Here is a 26,467-nt window from a genome sequence, read left to right as displayed (position 1 = left end):
GATGGGCCAAATGGCCTCTTTCTGCACTGTAGAGATTCTCTGATTCTAGTGTGATGTTGCTAAGATAGTGGAAGTCATACCAAGCATAAATGAAGATGGTTATGACTGTTGGAGGCCAGTTGTCTCAGCACTCCAGTAAACTTCAGCAACATTCATGTGTGGCTGATAAATATTAAGCAACATGCATACCATGTAAGTACCAGGCAATGACCATTTCCAGCAAGGGAAAATCTAACCTCTATCCTTGATGCTCAATATCATTATGATTGGTTAATCTCCTGCCATCAACATTCTGGGATCCAAGAATCCTCCCATAGCATGAACAAATGTATATAAAGATCTTGAATATAATTTGTCCTACAGGCAATGAGTCTCTTTTAAGCATGCCTGTATATTTCAATTTCAGCTCACTTTAGTTTCAGTAATGGTTAATTAGTTGCACTGTAACTGAGTTATTCTAAATCCTTATACTAGCAAAATGACTGAGTACTGTCTCTATTTCCTTACAGTTCTCAATTAACTGTAACGATATCTACAACATGCCCGATGTGGTCTTCACAGTAAATGGAGTTAATTATCCTCTTCCCCCACAGGCCTACACTTTGCAGGTATGTTATTGGACAGCAATCAATTCGTTAGGATACACTTAAAATTTCAAAAGGTGAAATGCAGTGTATTTTTAGGAATTAATCTACAATTGCTGAAGGTGACAAAGATATGACCCAGTGTTAATTGTTCCAGCGCAAGTACAACAACCAAAGAAGCTGCTCAAGTGGATTTGGTGTTACTAGTGGAGGCCTCTGGATTTTGGGAGATGTGTTCATTAGAGAATATTATTCTGTTTTCGACATGTGCAACAACCGTGTGGGCTTGGCTAAGGCTGTCTAATTTTTTACATTCATATTCTCAATGAAAACCAATTCTAATTTGTAATTTTGGGTTGATGTTAACCCGTCACATGATTCCTCAAAGCAATAGCTGTCATCTGGTTGAAATTGTTCTTGTTTGTCCTTAGGTTGCAGGTGTCACTGAAAGGTCAGCATTCATTGTCCATCTATAATTGCCCTTGGGAAATGTTAAGAGCCAACCACATTGCTGTACATCTGGAGTCACATGTAGATCACATCAAGTAGGGATGTCTACTTCAATGTCTGGATGCCATTACTGAACCAGATGCATTTTCGTAAGCAATGGTAATAGTTTAACGGTAACCGTTATAGAGAAAACCTTTCAATTCAGGGTTTAAAATAAAATTATCAGCTACTTTTGTAGGCACGAACCCATGTCTCTACAATGTTAACCTAGGCCTCTGGATTGCTGGTCCAATGATATCACCAAAGAATAATTATGCCATAGGCTACTTAGCTGTGGTTAATGCTCAGCAATGCTCCGCACTGAGCTACAAAAAAAAATGGAAATAACAAATAAGTAAATGTCTTGTACAGAGCAGACTATGAACTCTGCTGAAACTAAATATAATAACTTTTTGATTTTGTTGTGCTTTTACTCTTTCTTGATTCGGACACTCAGTTGTGATGTATCCTTAGAGCAGTGATTCACTCCAGAGATCAGCATGTTTGTGCTGAAGGTGGGCAAGCTGTACAGTGTCACTTGTCTTGCTATGATTATGTTGCTAACTTCACATAGAGGCTTTGTCAAGTTCTCTAGAATCCCTTCATTGAAATAGTTCATTTAAAAAGAAATAATAAAGTCGAAATATGAAATGCATACTCTTCCTTCTTCCATCTCTTGTCCCTTTCATGTCTCTGTGCAGAGTGTACCTCAATTCATTTCTTAATTGCAATGGTGGAAGCTCCCAGTAACTTTGCAAAATGAACAGGCAAGGAATTTGCTGATGACATGAGAAACGATTGGTAAATGGATGCTCTCTGTGAAATATGGACCCTGGGCTGATGAAGTCTAAATCTAGCTACAGTTGTAAAATCCAAATAATTCCATATTTCCATTGGTTCAAGTCAGTGGATTCCCTTTCCAGAATAGATTGGACTTTAGTGGACGTGTCCTTGAATCTTCCAGAGTAGTCTGAGAGATAATGTGGAATTCAATTGATTAGGTTACATAATATTTGTAATAAATGGTTGGCCACCACCTGACAGATAACTTAATGCCACTTTTAGTTGCTTGAAATACAGTATTCACTCGAGATTTATATCGTACAATGTCATCCAACCCAATGATTCAAAGATGCTGATGAATATCAACTTTAATGAGATGGAAATTCTAGATTGGCTAAAATTGCTGATAAAAAAGGGTAAAAAGAGAACCAAAGAATAAGGTTTATAAAGTGTTGATTGTCAATAGGCAGATAGTATTGGCAGAACCTTTGGGTTCAATATGAAACAGAATAATACCAATGCTCAGTAATGCCAGCATTTTAACTGGGATACTATGGGTGATCCTACATCATAGAGGCATAGAGTTATCCAGCATGGAAACAGATCCTTCAGTCCAACCAGAACTAAACTAGTCTCACCAACCTGAGCTTGGCCCATATCCTTCCAAACATTTCTTTATCATGTACTTATCTAAATACTTTTTAAGCATTGTAACTGTACCCACTTTCACCACATCCTCTGAAAATTTATTCCACACACGAACCACACTGTCTAAAAAAATTGGCAGTCATGTCTTTTTAAAATCTTTCTCCTCGCCTCTTAAAAATATGTCCCTAGTCTTGAAATCCCCCACCCTTGAGAAAAACACCTTATCTATACCCCTCATGATTTTTTATATATCTCTATAAGATCACCTCTCAACCTTCTATGCTCCAGTGAGAAAGGTCCCAGTCCATCCAGCCTCTCCTTATCACTCAAGCCCTCTCTTCCCAGCAGCATCCTGGTAAATCTCTTCTGAACCCTCTTCTGCTTACCAATATCCTTCCTATAACAGGGAGACCAGAACTAGACACAGTATTCCAAAAGACCCCTCACAAACATCCTGTACAATCTCAACATCCCAACTCCTATACTCAAAGGTCTGAGCAATGAAGGCAAGTGTTAAATGCCTTCTTGACCATCCTATCAATTTGTAATGCCAACTTCATGAAAAACGTGCCTGAACTGCTAGGTCTCTCTATTCTAATACACTACCTGGGACCCAACTTTTAATTGTAAAAGTCTTGCTTTTGATTATTTTACCAAAATGCCATACCTCATATTTAACTAAATTAAATTCCATCTGGCACTTTTCAGCCGATTGACTCAATTGTTTAAGATCTCTTTGTAAGCTTAGGCAACCTTCTTCACTGTCCACTGCACTGCCAATCTTGGTATCATTCACAAACTTACCAACCATGCTTTCTATATTCTCATCTAAGTGGACCCAGCACTGATTCCTGAGGGACATTGCTGGTCACAAGCCTGCACTCCACCATCACTATCTGTCTCTGGCCGTTAAGCCAATTTTTACACAATTAGCAAGCTTACCCAGAATCCCATGTGATTCAATAACAACACAAATCTGAAAATTACCTATCTGATGAGCTAGTATCCAATATTCAATATAGTTTCAGCGAGGGAAGGTCTCTTCACCACCAATGCTTGCAGCAGGGTGTACAATCCACAGGGTACATTGCAGAATTTCATTCAGACAACAACTTCCAAACTCATGACCACCATCATTTAGAAGGGCAAGGGCAGCAGAAACATGGGAACACCACCACCTACAAGTTATCCCAAGCTATTCATCATCATTACTTGGAAACAATACCATTCCTGAAGTGTTGCTGGGGAAGTCCTGTCATTCCCTCCTTAACGGCATTGTGGGTGTTCCTATACTTAATGGACTGCAGCGGTTCAAGAAGGCAGCTGAGGAGTGTCCAGGTAAATGTTACACAATTAAATGTTTTCATAACCTGCTGGTGATGTTGATGACCTTGCATATGAATGCTTTTAATGGACTTATTGCTTTAGAGTAGTGATCTCCAAGGTTTTAAAGCTATGTTACAGCATTCAACAACAGTTTTGAGCTTTGTGACATACTTTAATATGCCTTTTACAAATTCCCACATTTACTTCATTCCTGAGCTCTTTACCATGTTTAGTTAATCAATGAAAAATGATATACAATCCTCTTGTCTTAAGCAATGAAAAGGTTGTATTGGAAGCAAGAAGAAATGACATAATGAACAACTCCTGGATTTTGAGGATGTTAAAAGGATACAGAGCCAGAACTGTGGAGTAAAACATCAATTTTCTGATTCCACCAAATTTGACAGTATGTTGACTCATGGTGCATTCCTCCATTGGAGTAGAGCCTCCAGAGGGTGGAATTTGTCTGTTGTTAAAAGTGTGATGGTGAGTGAGTTTCATAGTGTCTGCTCTGCCGTGGCCTGGCTGAATTAACCGCACGGTCTTCTGCTTTTCATCTCATTAATGAGGCAACTGAGATTTTGGGTATGCTCTTATGGCAGGTGAGGTGAATGTCCTTACCACTGTTGAGACCGTTTGCTTCCATGCATCTGACACCACATCTACAGCCTAGCTGTGCACCATTCAGGTGCTGCACGTGAGGAACAACAAACCCAATAAGCTTCAAGACAACTATTGAACAAAGCCCATGACTGACTCGTAATCCATCACTCTTCAGACCATCCCATTGGACTGGCTTAGCAGGACAGCCCCAACTGACCATGGATTGATGTTTCAACAATATCTACATTGACCTAGCTTTAATCTGCTGGCTGTTTGAACTTGCCATGGCCCAGTCCGCGGACTGCAAGAACTCTGAACCCTGGACTCATGTAGTGCTAAGTGTAGTCTAATCAGACAAGCCCCTTCACTGGCGTTGGCATTGTACACCTGGATTGACTGTCGATCCCCTTCATTTCACTTCGGGCTTCAATATCGCCCTTTGCTTGCAGTGTGTCTTTTTGTTATTAATGGGTTGTGGGCGTTGCTGACCAGGCCAGCATTTATTGCTCATCCCTAGTTGCCCTTGAGAAGGTGAGCTGTGTTCAAGAAGCGCTGGAGTCCAGGTGTTGGAGGTTGACCCACAATGCCTTTAGGGAGGAAATTCCAGAATTTTGACAAAACAACATTAAAGGAACAACAATACACTTCCAACTCAGGATGGCGAGTGGCTTGGAGGGGAACTTGCAGATGGTGGTATTTAGCGTATAGGCTGCTGACAAATAGGCTGCAGCTTTGATGTTGACCTATAACAATGGCATGTCAACTGCTGTCTGAATGTTTCATTGACTTTTCAGTGCTCTTCACCGCCACAAGCTGCCTGCCTATCTTACTAAAAAGCAAGCTAAACTGCACAGGCAGCAGCATATCTCCCAATGCTGAAGACCTTGTGGGCTAAAACATATCATAGAAGTTTGTAGATGACACCAAAATTGGAGGTGTAGAGTACAGCAAAGAAGGTTACCTCAGAGTTCAACAGCATTTTGATCAGATGGTCCAATGGGTGGAGGATAAATGTGAAGTGTTGCATTTCGGAAAAGCAAATCAGGGCAGGATTATACACTTAATGATAAGGTACTGGAGAGTGTTGCTGTACAAAGAGACCTTGGAGTGCAAGTTCATAGTTCCTTGAAAGTGGAGTCGCAGGTAGATAAGATAGTGAAGAAGGTGTTTGGTATGCTTTCCTTTATTGGTCAGAGCATTGAGTGTAGGAGTTGGGAGGTCATGTTACATCTGTACAGGACAATGATTAGGCCACTTTTGGAATATTACGTGCAATTCTGGTCTCCCTGCTCTTGGAAAGAAGTTGTGAAATGTGAAAGAGTTCAGAAAAGATTTACAACAATGTTGCCAGGGTTGAAGTGTTTGAGCTATAAGAGAGGCTGAATAGGCTAGGGCTGTTTTCCCTGGAGAATTGGAGGCTGAGGGGTAACCTTATCGAGATTTATAAAATCATGAGGGGCATGGATAAGGTAAATAAACAACGTCTTTCCCCTGGGATGGGGGAGTCCAGAACTAGAGGGCATAGGTTTAGGGTAAGAGGGGAAAAAGGGACCTAACGGGCAACATTTTTACGTAAAGGATGGTGCGTGTATGGAATGAGCTGCCAGAGGAAGTGGTGGAGGCTGGTACAATTGCAATATTTAAAACCCATCTGGATGTGTATATGAAAGAGGAAAGATTTAGAGGGATATGGACCAAATGCTGGCAAATGGGTCTAGATTAATTTTGGATATCTGGTAGATATGGATGAGTTGAACTTAAGGGTCTGTTTCCATGTTATACATCTCTATGACTCCCTGTGTTTAAGTTGTCAGTTTCCAATTATGTGCTAAAGTCAGTCAGTACTAAGAAAGCCAACTTAGTGCTAGAAGAAGTGTCTGTGTCAGCTCAATAGCATTTTGAGTAGGTGCGTACAATGTTTGGCTGCACCTGTGTGCAAAGTGACCTGGCAAAAGCATGCAAGTTATAGGTGTCCATCAGCTCCCAAAGTAGAGTGTGGAGGGCCGGGAGTGGTGGCTGAGATGGTCCAAGAGCAGCCTGGATGATATGGTGAGGCTGGTGGCTTGCCAACATTGAGATATATGGACCAAGGGTCAAAGAAGGTAGTAGTAATGGAACCTACAGAGAAGTAGTGGTTTGGAGCAGTTGTAAATGCCTAGGACAGGCACTCAGTGAGCAGCCGACACCAGGTACCCACTTGGATTTACGGCGGGCATTTTACATCATCTAGTTTCTTAGATAAGCAGGGGGAATTGAAAGTGCAATGTAGACAGGATGAGTTGGGATTTTCATGACTGCATGGAATAAATCAGTCACCAGTCAAAGGTGGGCTCTAAAGTTGCCATTTAAGATTCAAAGGGAAAGTCGTACTCATTTTTATCGATGTTGAGAATCTGCTTTTTTTGTTCTCACCTTGAGTTTGCTTAAGGACAGAAAAATGTAACCTGGAATTGGATACAGAAGTGTGTTTAAAACACGTAGCAAAACTGCATGAGCTGATAGTTCTTAAAGGGCTGTAGTTATACCATTAAAGGGGGGTTTTCTGCAATTGCTCATCTACAGAAATTGACCGATCTGAAAGCATCATGAATGCAATAGATACTGACTCTCGCCTTTAATAAGAATCTCCTTTAAAACGACAGCTGACAGTAAATAGAGAACAACTGTTTGAGACTTCTTCCTTGCAATTTAGCATAAATACATTGATGTCAATCTAGAATCATAGAGTCATAGAATCATACAGCATGGAAACAGACCCTTCGGTCCAACCCGTCCATGCTGATCAATTTTCTCAAACTAAACTAATCCCACTCGCCTGCACTTAGCCCACATCGCTCTAAACCTTTCCCATTCATGTATCTGTCCAAATATCTTTTAAATTTTGTAACTGTATCTGCATCTACCACTTTCTATGGCAGTTCATTTCACATCTGAATGACCTTCTGCTTGAAAAAATATTTGATGGTGAGCAAAACGTTTCACAGATTTCTACGTCTAATTGATTCCCTCACCACATAATCATAAATAGAGTCTACAGATACTATCTGGAGGACTCAACTAGCTTAGTAAGTGGTGACGTTACTGAGCTACCCTTGATAATGAATTTTGAAGTCCTTCATCCACGTACATTTGGTGTCCTTGCCACCCTCAGTGCTGTTACCTTTGAGGTTTAGTTTGGATGAGTTCCAATTCATCAACTGAATGAAGGCATTAGATGGTAATCAAGATTTCCATATCCATATTTGGACCAATGCCATGAGCTTTCAAGGGGTGCAGAGTCAGTCAATGTTGAAGACTCCCATAACAACTCCCTCCTGATAGTATATTACTGTGCTTGCTTGGTCTGTTTTACATGGGACAGGACATACACAGGGATGGTAATAGTTATATCTGTTAAAACAAGCTCCATGACACAGTTGAAGGAATAGGCACATCCATAACTATAATGAAATGCGTATCAGTCCCAACTTAATCCAGACATAACAAGGACATTTCTAGGATAGCACACCACATGGTGACTGCACAGGAGATTGTGTGCAGTTCTTAAAGAAGTTAAGTCTCCCTTGACGAATTCAAGGTTTTTTGTATCACTGGTGGAATTGATGGAATCCATGCATTAGTTCATTCATCTTATGTCTCATTACATTTTGCACAACATCCTACAGAAAGTCAGATAATTTAACTTTGGAAAAACAAGATTGCAACATATCGATCATAAAAGTTGTTGTTATATCAAAGAAACAGCCTTGAAAAGAACATGCTATCCTACTTTCTGCTGCTGGGCAATGTTTCTCAGTCTTTGCTGGGTCAGTACACATATGAGGTACACATTGGAGCAAAAAATAGAACTAAATAAGTTAAACTGGTTAAGTAAGTTCAATATTGCAGAAGGAATGAGAGTTGGTAATCATTAATAAAGGCAATCATTCCACTCGAATGGAAAGATAAAAACCTCTAGAGAACAGAATGATAGAAAGTGGTTGGTTGTAATGCAAGTGGATGGTTTATCTAACTAGATTCAACAGGAAAATGGGAACTGTCTCACCTCTAATTACGTGATGGGAAATGCGACAATTTAGTTTAATATTTAAAGAGAAATTAATACTCTCAGTTATTAATACTGATTGGGGCTGTTAATCTGGTTCAATCAGGGACCCCTGACTAACAGATAGAAACAGGAGTGTCCCCCTCTTCCGCGGTTTTGTCAGAGCTCAGGTGTCTCTGGAGAAGGAGCACACTGTGTCCACCAATACCTCGAGATTTTCAAGGAAAGGTCGGCACCAGAGTCAGTGGAGCATACTACCTCCCCCTCCAACTCTATTTTGATTTAATCTCTTCCCTTCACTGTTTGATCACACAGCATTGCCCTTTGATGTGAAGGGCACTGCTTGTCACTGGCCACTCGGGTGTTTCCTTTCTTCCTAGTGGTTGTACATCATAAAGATTTGCACACTTGTTGTTTTTCACTGTGCCCAACACCTGCACACACACAACATGGGTGCTGGGGAAAAATAAGCACTACCGCTATCAGGTGGTAGTGTAGAAGAAAAGAAAAAAAAGAAAAAAAAGAAATAGGAGTGTGTCAAAGGTTCTGTTCACTCTGAGAACTGGCTCTGAGGAAGCTGGATCAGTGTCATGGACTGTCCACGTGTAAATAAAGGGTAACTTGGTGATGGGACACCAGTCTCTGTGTAGTTACTTCAACCCAGATGAGTTCTTTTGGATTCAAAAACGTATCACTGGGACATTTGTCTTGGACTTAGAATTACAACTACATGACCACTTTTCCCTAAGATTTCTGTAATGTGTCAGACATTAAGAGCATATTGACCATCAAAAACAGGAACAGGAAATGGCTGTTTGGCCACTCAAGACTGCTCCACCATTCAATATGATCATGGCTGATTTGATACTCCTCAAGTCAACTTTCTCATATTTTCCGCATAACCCTTGATTCGCTTACTGATCCATAATCTATCTATCTTTGCCAGAAGGACTCTGCCACCAAAGTGATTTTGGAGTTCCAAATACTTACAATTCTCTCCTCATCTCAGTCTTAAATTGGGACCCCTTTATTCTGAGACTACGGTCTCTGGTATTAGACTCTCACTGGAAGCGAAGCATCCTCTCAGCTCTTACTCTGTCCAAGCCTTTTAAGAATCCTCTTTATGTCTTTTCTCCTGTGCACTTTGCCCCAGATATTATCCTTGATAATTGAACTGCTTGATTCAGGTGGATTTGAATTGGATCCTATGGCGAGTTTGTGATTATTCCCACCTTAGTTGCACCTATACATCCCTTTTGTTTTCACAAATAAGATTTATCTTCATGGACATTGCATTTCACTTTATCATTGCAGTGGAGCTTTGTTGCTCCCCGATGTGCCCATGTCCTTTCAGACACTACTGCCTAAAAGTAGCTGGACTGTTTCTGTGGTGCTGCCTATTGCCTGAAGAACCTGATAAAAGTACTACTTTGGTTATGGTTGAGCACTGGCTCTGTTCCAGCTCATGGCAATATTGACCACAAGTGCAGTCTTCTCAAATATCCTCATTGCTTAACTCTCCAAGTTTTTTAGGCCATGTTAAATACCTTGAAATGGCTACTTAAGCATCATGATGCTTTCATTATAAAATATCTTTCATTCATTTCAATTTATGAGATCTTTGCCCTGAAAATGTGTTGCTGGAAAAGCACAGCAGGTCAGGCAGCATCCAAGGAACAGGAGAATCGACGTTTCGGGCATGAGCCATTCTTCAGGAATGAGAAAAGTGTGTCCAGCAGGCTAAGATAAAAGGTAGGAAAGAGGGATTTGGGGGAGGGGAGTTGGAAATGTGATAGGTGGAAGGAGGTCAAGATGAGGGTGATAGGCCTCATCTTCCGCCTAGGAACCCTCCAACCACAAGGGATGAACTCAGATTTCTCCAGTTTCCTCATTTCCCCTCCCCTCACCTTGTCTCAGTCAAATCCCTCGAACTCAGCACCGCCTTCCTAACCTGCAATCTTCTTCCTGACCTCTCCGCCCCCACCCCCACTCCGGCCTATCACCCTCATCTTGACCTCCTTCCACCTATCACATTTCCAACGCCCCTCCCCCAAGTCCCTCCTCCCTACCTTTTATCCTCATTCCTGAAGAATGGCTCATGCCTGAAACGTCGATTCTCCTGTTCCTTGGATGCTGCCTGACCTGCTGTGCTTTTCCAGCAACACATTTTCAGCTCTGATCTCCAGCATCTGCAGTCCTCACTTTCTCCTTGGTGATCTTTGCCCTGTTTGGTTAATCACCAGGAGTGATGCATGATAGTTTTTATCCTTGTCATTAGCATTGAAAGGTTGTGTTACGTGAAGGAAACAATATCCAACACCTCATGGGATTTTGGAATCCATGAATATAAAGAATGTACAGCCAGAACGGTGGACACTTGACTTCTATTGTATTCCTTCATCGGATTATACTCATTAGGTCTTCATACAGATGGTAGAATCTAGAAGTTGGTTGAGCGCATTATGTTGAAATTGCCTGGACAATAGTTCTTAAAGGGCTTCAGTTATATCTTTAAAGGGGAGTTTTCACCTTGCAATTTGAACATACAGGCATTGATGTCAATCTATTTAGATCTCAGTTAAAATGAGGTCTATGATGTTTTAACACAGCCAAGGATGCAGGCCTGTACAGGAATATAATGAAATGCATATCGGTATTGAGTTAATTCAGGGCATTTCAAGGATAATGCACCACATGATGATTACACAGGAGTTGTGCACACTTTGCAAGTTTTGAGAAGATTTGTAGCTCAGATTAAGGTTCTGGATATAGGTTTGCTTGCTGAGCTGGAAGGTTCATTTTCAGATGTTTTGTCACCATACTAAGTAACATCATCAGTGAGCCTCCGGATGAAGTACAGGTGGTATGGCCCACTTTCCATTTATGTGTTTAGGTTTCCTTGGGTTGGTGATGCCATTTCCTTTTTTAGGGGGAGGTATATGGGATCCAAGTCAATGTGTTTGTTGATAGAATTCTAATTGGAATGCCAAGCTTCTCGGAATTCCTGTGCGTGCCTCTGTTTGGCTTGTCCTCGGATGGATGTGATGTCCCAGTTGAAGTAGTTTCCTTCCTCATCCGTATGTAAGAATACTAATGAGAGTGGGTCATGTCTTTTTGTGGCTAGTTCATGTTCATTGAAGATGACATCACGCTCACTGATGATGTTACCTAGTATGGTGGCGAAATGTCTGAAAACAAACCTTCCAGCTCAGCGAGCAAACCTACATCCAGAATTGTGTGCACATCTTAAAGAGGTTATGTCAATCCTTAAGAATTCAAGTCTTTCATGCCGCTGGTAGAATTGTTTGAATCTGATGCATTGATTCGTTTATTTGTTGTTTCATTACAATTTACATCACCATTTAAATTATCTGAAAGGCATATAATTTAACTTGGGGAATACGAGTTTTTTTTTAAGTAAATTAACCATGTATCAATGAAACAGCTTTGGTAAGTATAGGTTCTCCTGCCCTGCACTGCTCTGAGCCATTTCTCTGTCCGTGTTGGTTCATTGTATGCAATATAGGCGTGTTAGTGCAAGAAAGTGTAAGTTAAACATTATACAGTGTAGGAGGAGCAATGGTTATCAAGCAAACACACTGTTGATAGTAATGTATAAAGGCAAGCATTCTACTTGATTGAAAAAGAGAATAAATTTCTAAAGTTTCTTGGGCAACAAAATAATACAAGGAGACTGATTGTAACCAAAGTGATTGGTTTACCTGATACAATTCAACAGGAAAACAAGGACAAAAGGCTATGTCACATCAACATGTTGCTCCTTCTGCAATATTAAAAAAATGCTTAACCAACAGTTTCTCGGTCTCCCTTGCTGCTGGCTCCTGCCACTGCACCAGTATTCGCCTCCGGAGCTATTGGGAGAGGAGAAGCAAAAAGAGGGAAAAAAATGAAACAGAAAGCAATAAAACAAGCGGAACAGAGGAGTTCCAGCAGGAGCATCCTACAGTACTGCCATCTTGCTGTATCAAGTGCAGGAAACCCTGCTGCAGCCATTGTAAAAAATCTCATGCTGTGGGACCAAAAGGCCTATGGAAGGCAAGATTTCCCAACCAGGGAGCAGAGTTAATCTAGTGCAGAACAGTGAGCGTAACCTCGGTGGTGGGCAAGTTGTTGGAGGGAATCCTGAGGGACAGGATGTACATGTAATTGGAAAGGCAAGAACTGATTAGGGATCGTCAACATGGCTTTGTGCATTGGACATCATGTCTCACAAAATTGACTGAGTTTGTTGAAGAAGTAACAAAGGGGATTGATGAGGGCAGAGCGGTAGATGCAATCTATATGGATTTCAGTAAGGCATTCAACAAGGTTCCCCATGGAAGACTGATTAGCAAGGTTAGATCTCACGGAATACAGGGAGAACTAGCCATTTGGATACACAACTGGCTCAAAGGTAGAAGACAGAGGGTGGTGGTGGAGGGTTGTTTTTCAGACTGGAGGCCTGTGACCAGTGGAGTGGCACAAGGATCAGTACTGGGTCACAAGGATCAGTACTGGGTCCTCTACTTTTTGTCATTTACATAAATAATTTGGATGTGAGCAATAAGAAGTACAGTTAGTAAGTTTGCAGATGACACCAAAATTGGAGGTGTAGTGGACAGCGAAGAAGGTTACCTCAGATTACAACAGGATCTTGACCAGATGGGCCAATGTGCTGAGAAGTGACAGATGGAGTTCAATTCAGATAAATGCGAGGTGCTGCATTTTGGGATAGCAAATCTTAGCAGGGACTTATACACTTAATGGTAAGGTCCTAAGGAGTGTTGCTGAAAAAAGAAACCTTGGAGTGGAGGTTCATAACTCCTTGAAAGTGGAGTCGCAGGTATATAGGATAGTGAAGAAGGCATTTGGTATGTTTTCCTTTATTGGTTAGAGTATTGAGTACAGGAGTTGGGAGGTCATGTTGCGGCTGTACAGGACATTGGTTAGGTCACTGTTGGAATATTGTGTGCAATTCTGATCTCTTTCCTATTGGAAAGATGCTGTGAAACCTGAAGGGGTTCAGAAAAGATTTACGGGGATGTTGCCAGGGTTGGAGAATTTGAGTTATAGAGAGAGGCTGAACAGGCTGGGGCTGTTTTTCCTGGAGTGTCGAAGTTTGAGGGGTGACATTATAGAGGTTTACAAAATTATGAGGGGCATAGATAGGGTAAATAGACAAAGTCTTTTCCCTGGGGTTGGGGAGTCCAGAACTAGAAGGCATAGGTTTAGGGTGAGAGGGGAAAGATATAAAAGAAACCTAAGGGGCAGCTTTTTCATGCAGAAGGTGGTACGAGTATGGAATGAGCTGCCAGAGGAAGTGGTGGAGGCTGGTACAGTTGCAACATTTAAGAGGCATTCGGATGGGTATATGAATAGGAAGGGTTTGGAGGGATATGGGCCAGGTGCTGGCAGGTGGGACTAGATTGGGTTGGGATATCTGGTCGGCATGGACGGGTTGGACCGAAGGGTCTGTTTCTGTGCTGTACGTCTCTACGATTCTATGATTCTATGACTCTATGACTTAACCAGTTCTGTGAATCTAAATACACAACTAAAGAAAGAAGGCAAAAGAATGTCTCTGACAATCAGCCAATCAGTGAAATTGAGAATAAGCAAAGAACTGAGGGTACAGAGAGCATAGGAGGAGTGAAGAGTCAGGAGATAAGATTTTGGTTCATTACTTCAGAAGTTTGAGGCTGTAAAACTTGACATTGAGGAGAATGTTAATGTTTTGTCCGATGGTTTGAAATTGATCAAAGCAGTAGATGTTTATCCATGAAGAATTAAATTGCACAGATCACCAAGTGAAAGATCCATAACTATCACATAAAGCCACAAGAGGTTGCTGATTGAGTCCAAATGTGAAAAGCTGGAGCTTAGAGTTTGGAATTCCTTTATGGGGGGTGCTACATTGGTTAACCAGAAGTTCAGAAATTTGAGACAGTTTCACACTTCAAACGTTCTTTGAACATCCTTCTGAGGAATATTGCTGAAATTTTGCCCAAATTTTGCTTTGTTTTATTATTTCAGGAGAATTGAGTGTAGCTGTCAAGGCCACCATTTATTATCAAGAACTATCTCCTCAAACTGCTGCATTCTGTTTGGTATAAGTAGACTGACAGTAAGAAATGGGTTCAAAGATTTTGACCAAGCAATAGTGAAGGAACAGTGATATATTTCCAAGTCTGGATGTAGGTGGTTTTGAGGGGAACTTGCAGGCAGTAATGCTTCCATTAACCTGCCGTCCTGCAAATTTAGAAAATGGTGTCTAATGAGCCTTGGTAACTTTAGGGCAGTCGTCTTGTACATGGCATACGTTGCTGCTACTGAATGTCAGTGGTGGAAGGAGTGAATGTTTGTGAATGGGTACTAATCAACCAGACTGCTTTGTCCTGGATGGTATTAAGATTCTCGAATATTGTTACTGCTACAGTCATCTGGCAAGTCCATCAAACTCCTGAATTGTGCCTTGTTTGAAATGTTGAAATACTTCAACTTCCACAGCAGTTACCTGTTAACAGAGATTAGGATCTAGCAGTAAAATGGTTAATTCATCTTTTGATACACTTGCGATATTTCTATTTTCTGGCTCTGATGTTATAGCTTTTGATCAATTTGAAATATATTTATAATTGCCTTATCAGTCATAAGGCTTGAAACATACAGTACTTAAAATTTTGTGTTAAAATCCAAATGTTCTCAGTTGGTTATTGCTTAAGTATAAGAGTGTCCTTGTTAGGAGAAATTAAATTTGAGATAATGGAATCATGAGTGTTCCGTTCTAAGCAATATAGCTTAGAAAAGATGTGAAGATACTTGAGAGTGTATGGAAATAATCTCCGAGAATGATCTAAGAACAAAGAACATTAGTAGCATGGGTAGAATCAAAGAGACTACGGTAGAAGACTGAGAGATTTAATAGAGAGTTTCAAAATCATAAGAGAGCAACTCAAAGTAGACAGAGAGGGAGGTTTCCATTGGCTCAATGGTCAAGAATATGTGAACTCTAATTGAAGGTTTTTATCAAAAGAATGAATGGGGTCCTGAGGAAACAGATTATTTGCACAGCATTTGGCAGAGGTATGTAATATATGGCCTAACAGGGGTGGATGAGGTAAGTTTACTCACAGCTTTCAAATGTAATAATGATCTGAATAGGGAATGTTTATAAGGTTACAGGGATAAGATGGTTGAGTAGGAGGAGTGAGTTGCACTTGCAGGAAGGTAGCAGGTCATGATGGATCAAGTGCTGGAACCAGTTTCTGATTGTGACTGGTGCTCAGAACACTGAATCCTATTGGTCTGATGGAAAGTTCTGATTCAATGTGAGGACTTACTGGTGATTTCTTTTGGACCTGCTGACTAGTGAGCTGATCAATATTTCTGGATTCCTTTAATGAGCTTGGCTTGTGCTGCTGGCTGGCCTAACAATGTTAGCATCTATATTAGCACTACTGGATTGGAGTTACCTTCTAAAATCAGAAGAGTAAATAATCAAAGGCAACATCATTATAGCTATGTAATATATTATTCAGTATAAAGCATCAAAACAATGTTTTTTCTTAAGAATCACTTTTCTCATGAATTAGCTATTTATGCAATGAAGTATTTGCGCTCTCCTTCTCCTCCATCTCACAGATTTGTGGAGCTGTTCTAAGAAGGTGTATATTTCCTGAAAAGTGCAGTATATAATGAGCCCAATAACATGTGTTGCTCAGCTATATTTCCAGTTGATAAGTTGTGCTCTTCTCGTTCTTGCTGACAGTTGTCATACTATGGAGCAATCAGCATTGGGAATCCACCACAGAGTTTCACCGTCATCTTTGACACTGGCTCATCCAACCTCTGGGTCCCTTCAGTTTACTGCTCTGAACAGTCATGCGGTGAGTAAATGTTTCCATTATTCAGAGCATTGTGGCATTTCTTACCTTTTTAACCTCAGCACTGAAAGAAAATAATATTTCTAGGAGAACTAGAGCTGAATAACTCGCTTTGTATGATAGGCTCAAAAACTAGAAGTTTACTTGGGCTTGGAGAGGTTTACTTTCTTGGCCATTTCATGAACAACAAATAAGAAAATCTTTCTTTGATGCACCTTATAGTGCAGTAATCTTTTACACCTCGATCAAACTTCCAATCAATCTCTTTTGCTCGCAAGGAGAACATCTCCAGTTTCTCAAGCCTAACTGAGTAGTTAACATTCCTCATTCCTAGTTAAAAATCACACAAGCCAGGCTATAGTCCAACAGGTTTATTTGGAAGCACTAGCTTTCGGAGCCCTGCTCCTTCATCAGGCGGTTGTGGGAATCATTCTGGTGTCTGTTTGAATTTGATTTATTTTAAGGTTCTCCAAAGTGTAGGTTCACATAAATTCCTCCCTGGATCTGCATGAGGTATCTCCCTTTGTAAACCTACAAATAGACACATATACACAAGCACTTGTCCAACTCAGAGCTTCCCCTCCTACATGGACACACAGCAGCTTTCCGGATCCCGAGCCATCTTACATTTTCGGGATCATCCCACATGGAGAACGCAGCCAGACAAACACGTTTCAGGGTGAAGGAATTTGGATAGGATTCTTGTTAGAAGCAAAAACAATTTTTAAATATAAAATAAACCTTTTTTAAAACTCAAACATTTGTTCCTACATCAGATTAAATACCCACACATTTCTTATTAATTTCATTACATGTCTGCTCCATTACAGCAATGTATCACAGATTCAATCCCAGTGCATCTTCAACATACTATTCCAACAACCAGGGTGTATCTATCTAATACGGTACAGGTGCCATGAATGGAATATTGGGATATGACACTGTCAGAGTAAGTCAATTGTAAACTTCATCAAATAAATCAAATCACACAATATTGGTAATTGATCTTGGTTAGGCCATACTTGGAGTTTTGTGTGCCGTTCTGGTTGCCACACTAACAGAAGGATGGGGAAGCTTTGGAGAGGGTGCAAAAGATGTTTACCAGGATGTTTTGTCTGGATTGAAATGTATTAGTTATAAGGAGAGGTTTGACAAACTTGGATTATTTTCACGACAGCATTGGAATCTGAGGGGCAAACTGATAGAAGTATACAAAATTATGAGAAATATGGATAGGATGGATAGTTGGAGGCTTTTTCCCAGCGCAGAAATACAAAATATGATGGGCCATAGGTTTAAAGTGAGAGGGAAAAGACTAAAAGAGATGTGCGAGGCATATTTTTTGTTCAGAGGGTGGTAGGTGACTGGATAGTGCTGCCAGGCTGGGTTTAGAAGTAAATGTATTAGCAAAGTTTAAGAAGCATTTAGACAGACACATGAACAGGCAGGGAATAGAAGGATATGGACGATATGCAGGCAGATGGGATTAGTTCAGAATGGCATCATGGTCAGCACAGACAGGATGGGCCAAAGTGCCTGTTCGCATGCTGTACTGTTCTATGTTCGAGAAGATGAAGATGCAAAGATCTTGAAAGAAAATAAATAATTAGTTTGAGGTCAAGAAATGGCATGGATGTGCCATGATCATTTAACAGTGAGTGGCTACCCTTCAAGCTGATGATTTGAAATGTAATTTGTCTGAATGCCTTGCTTTTAATTCTGATAAATATGCTCTTTTCATGCAGTCATTCAGTTCTACTCACTCGGTTATGTCTGTATGTCATTGAATGAAATATGAAATCTTTATGTGTTTCCCGTGACCAGCTGGTGGCTCTCTAGTCAGAAGATTGTGAGTTCAAACCCACTTGCACAACTAAGTTGTGGAGGTGCCGGTGTTGGACTGGGGTAGACAGAGTTAAAACTCAGACAACTCCAGGTTATAATCCAACAGGTTTATTTGGAAGCACAAGCTTTGGGAGCGCTGCTCCTTCATCAGGTAGCTAGCTGTGAGCAATTTATGGGAAGGTTATGGAACAGAATAATGTTTTGCTGAGTTCCTCAGGTTTTCTCACTTGTCTTTATCTTTCTAGATTTCAAACATCAATATCCACAATCAGGAATTTGGTGGTTTCTTTTCCTATGTTAAGTTTGACGGGATTCTGGGAATGGGCTACCCATCTCTTGCAGCATCAGGAGCTACAACTGTGTTTGAGAACTTAGTGTCTCAGCATCTGGTGGATGAGCCTCTCTTTTCTGTCTACCTGTCCAGGTAAGCACTTCTCACATGGTCTTTACTGTATGTCCCTGAATGAAGCATGAAGTGGATATTTTCATTGGCATTGGAACGGATGTAGTCTGTTCAGCCCTGTGAATGTTTCACTCAAAATACTTATTTTGCTTGAATTGTGAATGTCCTTGTTCCAGTTCTTTGCAGAACTTGATAAATTTGTGGAAGTCAATTCATTAGTGCAGTTCAGTTAGCTCAGTTGTCTTGTGATGCTAACAGTCATGGGTTCAATTCCTACATCGGCTGAGGTTATCATGAAGGATTCTCCTTCTTAACCTCTTTCTTTACCCGAGGAATGGTTAAACCAGCAGCAGCTGTTCCTGTTTAATGAGACAGTAGGACAATGGTGACCTTTCCTTTTTATGGTACTTCACACCTGAAAGATTGTGTCTAGTTTTGGCTCCTATGATGCAGTCTATTAAAAATGCACTAGATTACTATTGGTGATGGCAATGCTAATGCACAATAGCTTGATCCTCTCTCATTGGAGATGGTCATTGCTGGGCACATGTGTGACATGAATACCACTTGCCACTTGTCCGCCCAAGCTTGAATGACATCCAGACCTTGCTACATTTGGACATTGACTGCTTCAGTATCTATACGGATCCCACAGCTGATACATGGGATACTGCTAAGTACAAGTTCTGCCATATTTATCTCAATGTTAAATATATTTCAAATATTTTAGTTGTTTGTGAAGTCACTTCAAGCTATCCTGAGGACTTGAAGTGCAATATATCAAAGCAACTGCTTTCTTTAAAAGTCATTTGGTTTCCGTGTTGAATCTGTTCCCTGCTATCCTCAACCCAATTCAGAACTCAAATGAATAAAATCGAACTGAGCCAAGAATAATTACTTGAAAGGACATAATTGCTCAACTTGCATTGTTAGTATCTGTTGGAATGGTTGGTGTGACCTGGTGTATTTGTGGCAAGATTGCAATCAAACATTTTTGGCAAGTGATTTGCAAAAATGATTTTCGTACAACACAGGAAATCCTACCATTATGTGCTAATTCTCTAAACCAGAAATGTGTTGATGCTAATGATGTTGTTTCTTCACCTCTCAGCATGTTTATGATTCTCCTGTGTTTTACAGACAGGACGGTGCATCTGGAAGTGAAATTGTGTTTGATGGAATTGACTCAAGTCACTACACAGGTCAAATTCACTGTGTTCCCATCACTCGTGAGGCCTATTGGCAAATCCTCATTGACCGGTATGTGCTTATACTCAACCACAACTGGGATTGATACGTTGTGCTTCTCCACTGAGATCCTAGAAAATCATAGAATCCCTACAGTGTGGAAATCAGCCCAACAAGTCCACACTGACCCTCTGAAGAGTTACCCATCCAGACCCATTCCCTTATTACTTGACATTTTTCCCTGATTCATCCACCTAATCTTCACATCTCTGAGCACTATGGACACTTTAGCATGACCAATTTACCTACCCTGCATATCTTGGACTGTGGGAAGAAACCAGAGCACCCAGAGGAAAGCCACGTAGACAGAGGGAGAACATGCAAACTCCACACAGTCGCCCGATGCTGTGAGTCCCCGGAACTGTGAGGCACCAGTGCTATCCACTGAGCCACCAATCTGCCCCAAATTGACTGATTCTATCAAATTATATTGAAATATGTGAACTAAAAGCCCAGGAGGATCAAAATAAAAATAAAATCATCACTTTCAATTTTGAAGAAAAGCCAAATTGGACTCAAATTTAACTGTGCTCTTCTCATCTCAGATGCTGTCAGACTTGCTGAGTTTGTCCAGCACTTTCAATTTATTTTATACATCAATAATTATTCTATCCAATCAGCATTTAAGGAGATTATAATGAATATCTGAGCTAACTAAAGCTCAGCTTGCTATTACTTGTTCAATAAGCCTAAAACAGTTTGAGGGATTTAGATCTTTAACTATTGATTTATTTCTCTCCCTCAGGGTGACAATCAATGGGCAGGTTGTGGCCTGCAGTGGAGGTTGTCCAGCCATTGTTGACACTGGCACTTCTCTCCTTGTTGGTTCCAGCACACCCATCAATGCCACTCAGCAGTACATTGGAGCAACAACGCCCTCTTGACCTGCAATCTTCTTCCCGACCTCTCAGCCCCCACCCCTTCTCCGGCCTATCACCCTCACCCTCACCTCCTTCTACCTATCGTATTCCCAGCGCCCCTCCCCCAAATTCCCCCCCCCACCCTTTTATCTCAGCCCGCTTGGCACACCAGCCTCAAGAAGGGCTTATGCCCAAAACGTCGATTCTCCTGCTCCTCGGATGCTGCCTGGCCTGCTGTGTTTTTCCAGCATCACATTTTTCAACTCTGGTACTCCAGCATCTGCAGTCCTCACTTTTTCCCATATGTGAGAGGCTGAAGTACAGATAGGGGCCATGCTAAATTATATTGCATATGTGAAGCTGTGGAGATGTGAATCTCTTGACACTGCAGAATGTACACACTGCCCCAGAAATATTGGGAAAGCATTTGGATTTGGAGGAAGATTTAAATGGAAAGTCTTTACATTTTGTAATCTACTTATTCACAGACAAACATTTGCGCAGAAGAGGGCATGGTGTTTGAAGAATAAGTACTTGCTCCAAAATCCTCTTAATGCTGTAAGATTGAGATGAACATGGATGTTTAGAAATGTTTTGGCATCATATTGTTAAATGGAAATGAAGTATATCCTGGTGACTGCAACTTCTCTTCAATCATTCACTTTTGGGTTGCTTATGTATTCAGATTTCAACTCATGATATGTTCAACAATGACGAATTAGTCATGTTATTGCACCATTAAATGTTTTTGTAAATCCTTACACAGACACTATGACTGAATACCATCTCTGTTTCCTTGCAGTACACCATAAACTGTAAAAATCTGTATAACATGCCCGATGTGGTCTTCACAATCAATGGAGTCGACTTCCCTCTTCCTCCACAAGCCTACACTTTTCAGGTATTTTTTGGACAGCCATACTGTCTAAAATTTCTATCTCTAAATTTTCAAAAGATTTAATGGAATGTATTCAATATATTCAACAGTCTACAATAATGCAATGCTCACTAAAGGTGATGATGATATGAGCCAGTGTTAACTGTGCTTGTTTTCCTTACAGAGCACTTACAACAACCAAAGAAGCTGCATGAGTGGATTTGGTGTTACTGGTGGAAGCCTCTGGATTCTGGGAGATGTTTTCATTGGGGAATATTATTCCATTTTCGAAGTGGGGAACAACCGTGTGGGCTTGGCTAAAGCTGCTTAATTCCTTCGTTTACGTTCTCATTAAAAACACACCCGGATTGGTATTTCCGGGTTGACGTGCAGTGATCACATCTTTCTCCAGCACTGCAGTTGTCACATGGCTGCACAGTAAAGTCTTCATCTCTTGAATGACTATGAATAAAGTTATACCATTGGCAATAGCCTGTGGACTGTGCTCAGCAGTGCTCCACATTAACTTACAACAAATTAATGTGAATAAATCCCTTGTCAGGGTGGGTTTTTAAAGAAACAGACTAAGGACACTGGATCTGGTTTAGAAATGAGAACATAGAGACAGTCTCACTATTCCCACACTTTGATTGTGTAGCACTTTTACTTGGTTCTTTCTTGGTTCTGACACTCGCTGTGATAAACTCTTGGAGCTGTGATACTCTCCAGAGATGTGCATGTTTCTGTTGAAGGTGGACGTTGTCTGCAGCGAAATCTGAGTTGGTGTAAATGTGATCCTAACATCACACAGCTGCCTTTTCTATTTTCTGGAATCTTCTCATTATAATAGTTTCTGAAACTATATAATATAATAAAATCATGAAATGCAATTTCCCAGTTTTCAATCTTTTGTTCCTGTTATATCTGTGTGATTAGAAACTTGAATTCACTTCACACTTGAGCTGTTTGGTGTGATGATTGATTTATTGCTACTTATCGAATACAGGTAGAAATTTGCCAATCCTAGATGTTGTGGCTATTAATTAATGCTGTCAGAAAGTTTCATGTAGCCTGATGAGGTCCAGTTCTGGCTCCATTTATATCTCCAAATATTCTGAAACCTGTTACCAGCGATTTAAGGTGGTGCCTCTCAATTCCATTTCAGTTTGAATTTTAGGTTTAGATGTTCAAAGCAGATTCCCAAATATTTGAGCAATAATAGCTTATATTTTCAGGCCACACACATTTCCCCACTTTTGATTTGAGGTGAATTATTATTATTGCATGTACCGAGATGCAAAGGTATTGTTTTGCATGTTGACCAGACAAATCATACCTGACAAACGTACATCAGGGAAATAGAACAGAATGCAGAATATAGTGTTGCAGCAACAGTGAAGGTGCAGAGAGAGATCAACTCTAAGCTATGAGAGGTCTGTTCATATGCCTGATAACAGTGGGAAAATTTGTACACGTAAATTGAACAAATGCAGGAGTAGACCCTTTAGTCCCTAAAACCTACCCTGATATTGGGTCAATTCCTCTGTTATGCCAGCTCCTCACAGCCATCATTACCTGAAGGTTTTAAAACTCTACCTATCTCCTCTTGAGACACTTTCAGTGATCCAGCCTCCAGACTTCCACTGCCCTGGAAGATGAATTCCTTCTCATCTCAGTTTCAAATAATTATCCCTTGATTCTGTAACTCTGCCTCCTAGTTTGAGATTCTCTCATAATTGGAAACACCTTTTCACCAACCATCCTCTCAAAATCTTGTGTGCATCAGTAAGATCACACTGGGCAGAATTGTACAGCAGTGTGACTGACATGGGGTTTAGCGAGATGTATGGGTGAGAAATGCAATGTCCCCATGGCGAGGTTATCTTGATCCATTTATTATGCTTTTTACAAGTGGTAGAGCACGATTTTCTTTAGGCAGCAGTGAGATGCCAGTTGATGGCAATTAATGCTCATTAATGCCAAAACTTGCCTCATTAATATCCAGCCTCCTATTTTTCCAAACTGGCCAAACAAGCGCAACGTAAAGAAAATTAGCCATGGAAATTAGCTCACTGCCTAAAAGATTCAGCTTACTTGCATGATCTCCATGTTGACTGTGAGCAAACTGCAGTTCAGGGCATGATCAATGGGCACCACCCACATGCTCCATGAACATTGACATTTGCTAACCCAACACGGCTATTCTGGCACTTTGCGTTTCACTGGCAGATGCTTTGAAAACACAGTATTGTACTGCTCAGCACATGAGCAACTAGCATTGAAATTCTGCAGTGGGGTCAGGTACTCAGCTCAAAGACTGTGCCAGGCTACATCTCAAGACTCAACCACATTGCACCTACCTACATGCTCAAAGCATCCATGCGCTGCTTTGTTGTGCCAATCAGCATTGTCACACGACCAGACAGCTTGCCTTGCTGTTAAGTCAAGGGACATATATCTTGCTGTGTGGCAGTGAGTTATATCAACCAAAGCCTTCACCAGGTGCCAACAGCTTAGGCAGCAACCACACCATGTGTGCAGCAAGCAAGCAAGGTTCAGGGGAGTATTCCTCACTGAACATGTTAGTCAGGGTGTCCAGCTACAACAGGTCCAGGACAGCCTCCCATACCAGTTGAGAGAATTTGACGTGTTCCAGCGTCTGGTTAGCATGATCCAGTCAGAGAGTCTGTTCCTCTGCTGCTCCCTAAAGTGGGCTATGGTCAGTCTGTTGATTCCATACTGACAAGTCCACCTGGGGGTAAGGCTATCGCAGTCTGGGAGATACCTAAGTACCAGTTGGAGGTCTGGGCACATCTTTACCTGGACTTTCTGGGCATGTTGGTCAAGAGGGTGCGACCACCCTCTGTGATGGGTAGAATCACAGAATCTAAAGGCGACGGGGCAGGAGGGGTAACTTTGGCTGTGACCGTATGGCTGGGCCTTGGCAGATTTGCCTTTGGGATCGAGGCTCCAGGGTCAGGGCAATGGTACGTGGGGTGGGGAGGTGCACCGTCAGCAGGCAGTAGCTCTGGTAAAGCAGGGATGGGAAAGGGGCAATGCAGGAAGGAGGTGTCCATGGTCAGGAACACCCTGGTCTTCATGGTGCGGGGCAGTGAATGACCACAACAGGAATATTCCCTGCCCTTGGTACAGCATTGACCCTCAGCGTGTAGTACCTCCCTAGGTCCAGGCGCTCTTTGACAGCTACAATTTTTCTCCCAGAGGGAGCCAAACATTTGAGATGTTGAAGGAGGAAGGACACAGTGGTCATCTTAATCCAATCTCGTGAGTACACATTGTTCTCCCTGCTTCCAGAGGGTGCGATAGGCTCTCAACTCCATGAATTGAGTCTTGGATGTGGCCATGAAAAGTTGACAGATAGTTCGAAAGGTACACTTAACACCAAACCAGGGAGACCCACAAACACATGAAAGTTAACATCAGCCACACTTATGCATGGATTGAGAGTAACATTCATCCATACAACCAGAATACCCTCGGTATATTTCCTTCTTTCCCTCCCTCCCTCTATGTTCTAATGCACTCCCTGGTTCCGTCGCTGAGGTAGAGGGAACTAATTGAAAATGGTGTCCTTGGCGCTGGAGGTTTGACCAGGTGACTCCAACAGGCGGGCAGGGGGTAGGGGAGGGAGGTGGTGGGCACAGGGCGTATCTGGACATCTTGCCGGAAATTGGGTGATGCTCACAGGCTTGAATTTCCAAGGGTCAGACAAGGATAGACTGGGAGGAGACACAGGATCCAACCTTTTCCACTGAGTGGAAGGTGCAGAGTAGCCTCTCTGTGGTTGCACCTTTTCCAGGGACCACCCTCCCCTTTCTGAGAATGGGGCTGAAGTCAAGGTTCCCCACACTATAGTCACAATGCTTCCTGTCCTGAGGACCAGTGGCTGGGGTAATGATGTATGAGCCTGCACAGCAAAGCCTGTAGCTGCTGGGCCTCGCTCTCCATAGTAGCTCTTGCCTGCCCATGGAAATGGTCAGAGGGTTGCCAGATGCACTGCCCTACAGCAGCTTCAGAGAAACAAGGGCCATTGTGTTCCACATGCCCTAGCCAAGTCTCCCGTTCCACCCTGTGCATGTTGACAAAAATCCTGATTGCTGATACTACGGGGTCATCTCCTGCCTAGGGCTGGGCAGGAGCCTGGTCACCAGCAGTGCTCCGTGTGCCAGCAGCCTGGGGTGTTTCTTCCTCAGACAGCTGCAGGGCTGTCACTGTGAGGTTCTCACCAGCTTGTGTACCTCCACCCTGTATAACCTACAGTTCCCCCTGAGGTGTCAATGTCTGGGATTGTCAGGGGTACAGGAGGCAGCATTGGTGATGCTTTCTGTGAGGTCTTTGTAACATGAGGATGGTCTCACCAGGATCTTGGGTTCACATAACATTACAGGTGACTCCACTACACTATACACCCCACACTCTTACATTCTCACAGACTCACACAGACCCTCTCTCATGCAGATGCTGTCTCTCAGAGACATACACACGCACGCACATTCTCTCACTCTCTCTGTCCCTCACACACGTATGCACACAATAAGTCCGCAACCTGTTCTGAGTGATTAAAGACTTAGCAGTGATTGAGGTTTGATCGATACATCACATTAGTTGTGTGACACTTTGATCTATTATTCTAAATTCTTTGCCTTCTGATCCTGCCCCACTAGCTACCCGATGAAGGAGCTGTGCTCTGAAAGCTTGTACTTCCAAATAAACCTGTTGGACTATAACCTGGTGTTGTGTGATTTTTAACTACTTTCATTGAATGGTAGAGCCACAGAAGACTCCAGCACAGAAATAAGGTCCTTTGGACCATCAAGTCTGCTTTGATCAGAAATAACCACTTGTTGCCAAG

At 41.7% G+C, this 26,467-nt stretch overlaps 1 pseudogene across 1 annotated transcript in view; it reads left to right on the top strand.

Moving 5' to 3' along the window:
• LOC122562932 (pepsin A-like) overlaps positions 1–22,395 on the top strand; it is a 46,216-nt pseudogene extending 23,821 nt beyond the window's left edge. Inside the window, exons 5-9 of the transcript XR_015750899.1 lie at positions 18,452–18,630; positions 19,750–19,869; positions 20,603–20,737; positions 21,510–21,618; positions 21,779–22,395. The product of XR_015750899.1 is annotated as a pepsin A-like (transcript). The remainder of the gene's footprint in view (positions 1–18,451; positions 18,631–19,749; positions 19,870–20,602; positions 20,738–21,509; positions 21,619–21,778) is intronic.
• Positions 22,396–26,467: the final 4,072 nt, after the last annotated feature.

The sequence above is a fragment of the Chiloscyllium plagiosum genome, unplaced genomic scaffold, assembly GCF_037043375.1.
Source record: "Chiloscyllium plagiosum isolate Xiang-an unplaced genomic scaffold, Cpla_swu_hap1 HiC_scaffold_26, whole genome shotgun sequence".
Classification (NCBI taxonomy): domain Eukaryota; kingdom Metazoa; phylum Chordata; class Chondrichthyes; order Orectolobiformes; family Hemiscylliidae; genus Chiloscyllium; species Chiloscyllium plagiosum.
The sequence above is the reverse complement of the archived record's forward strand: the minus strand, read 5'-3'. Positions and strand labels throughout refer to the sequence as shown.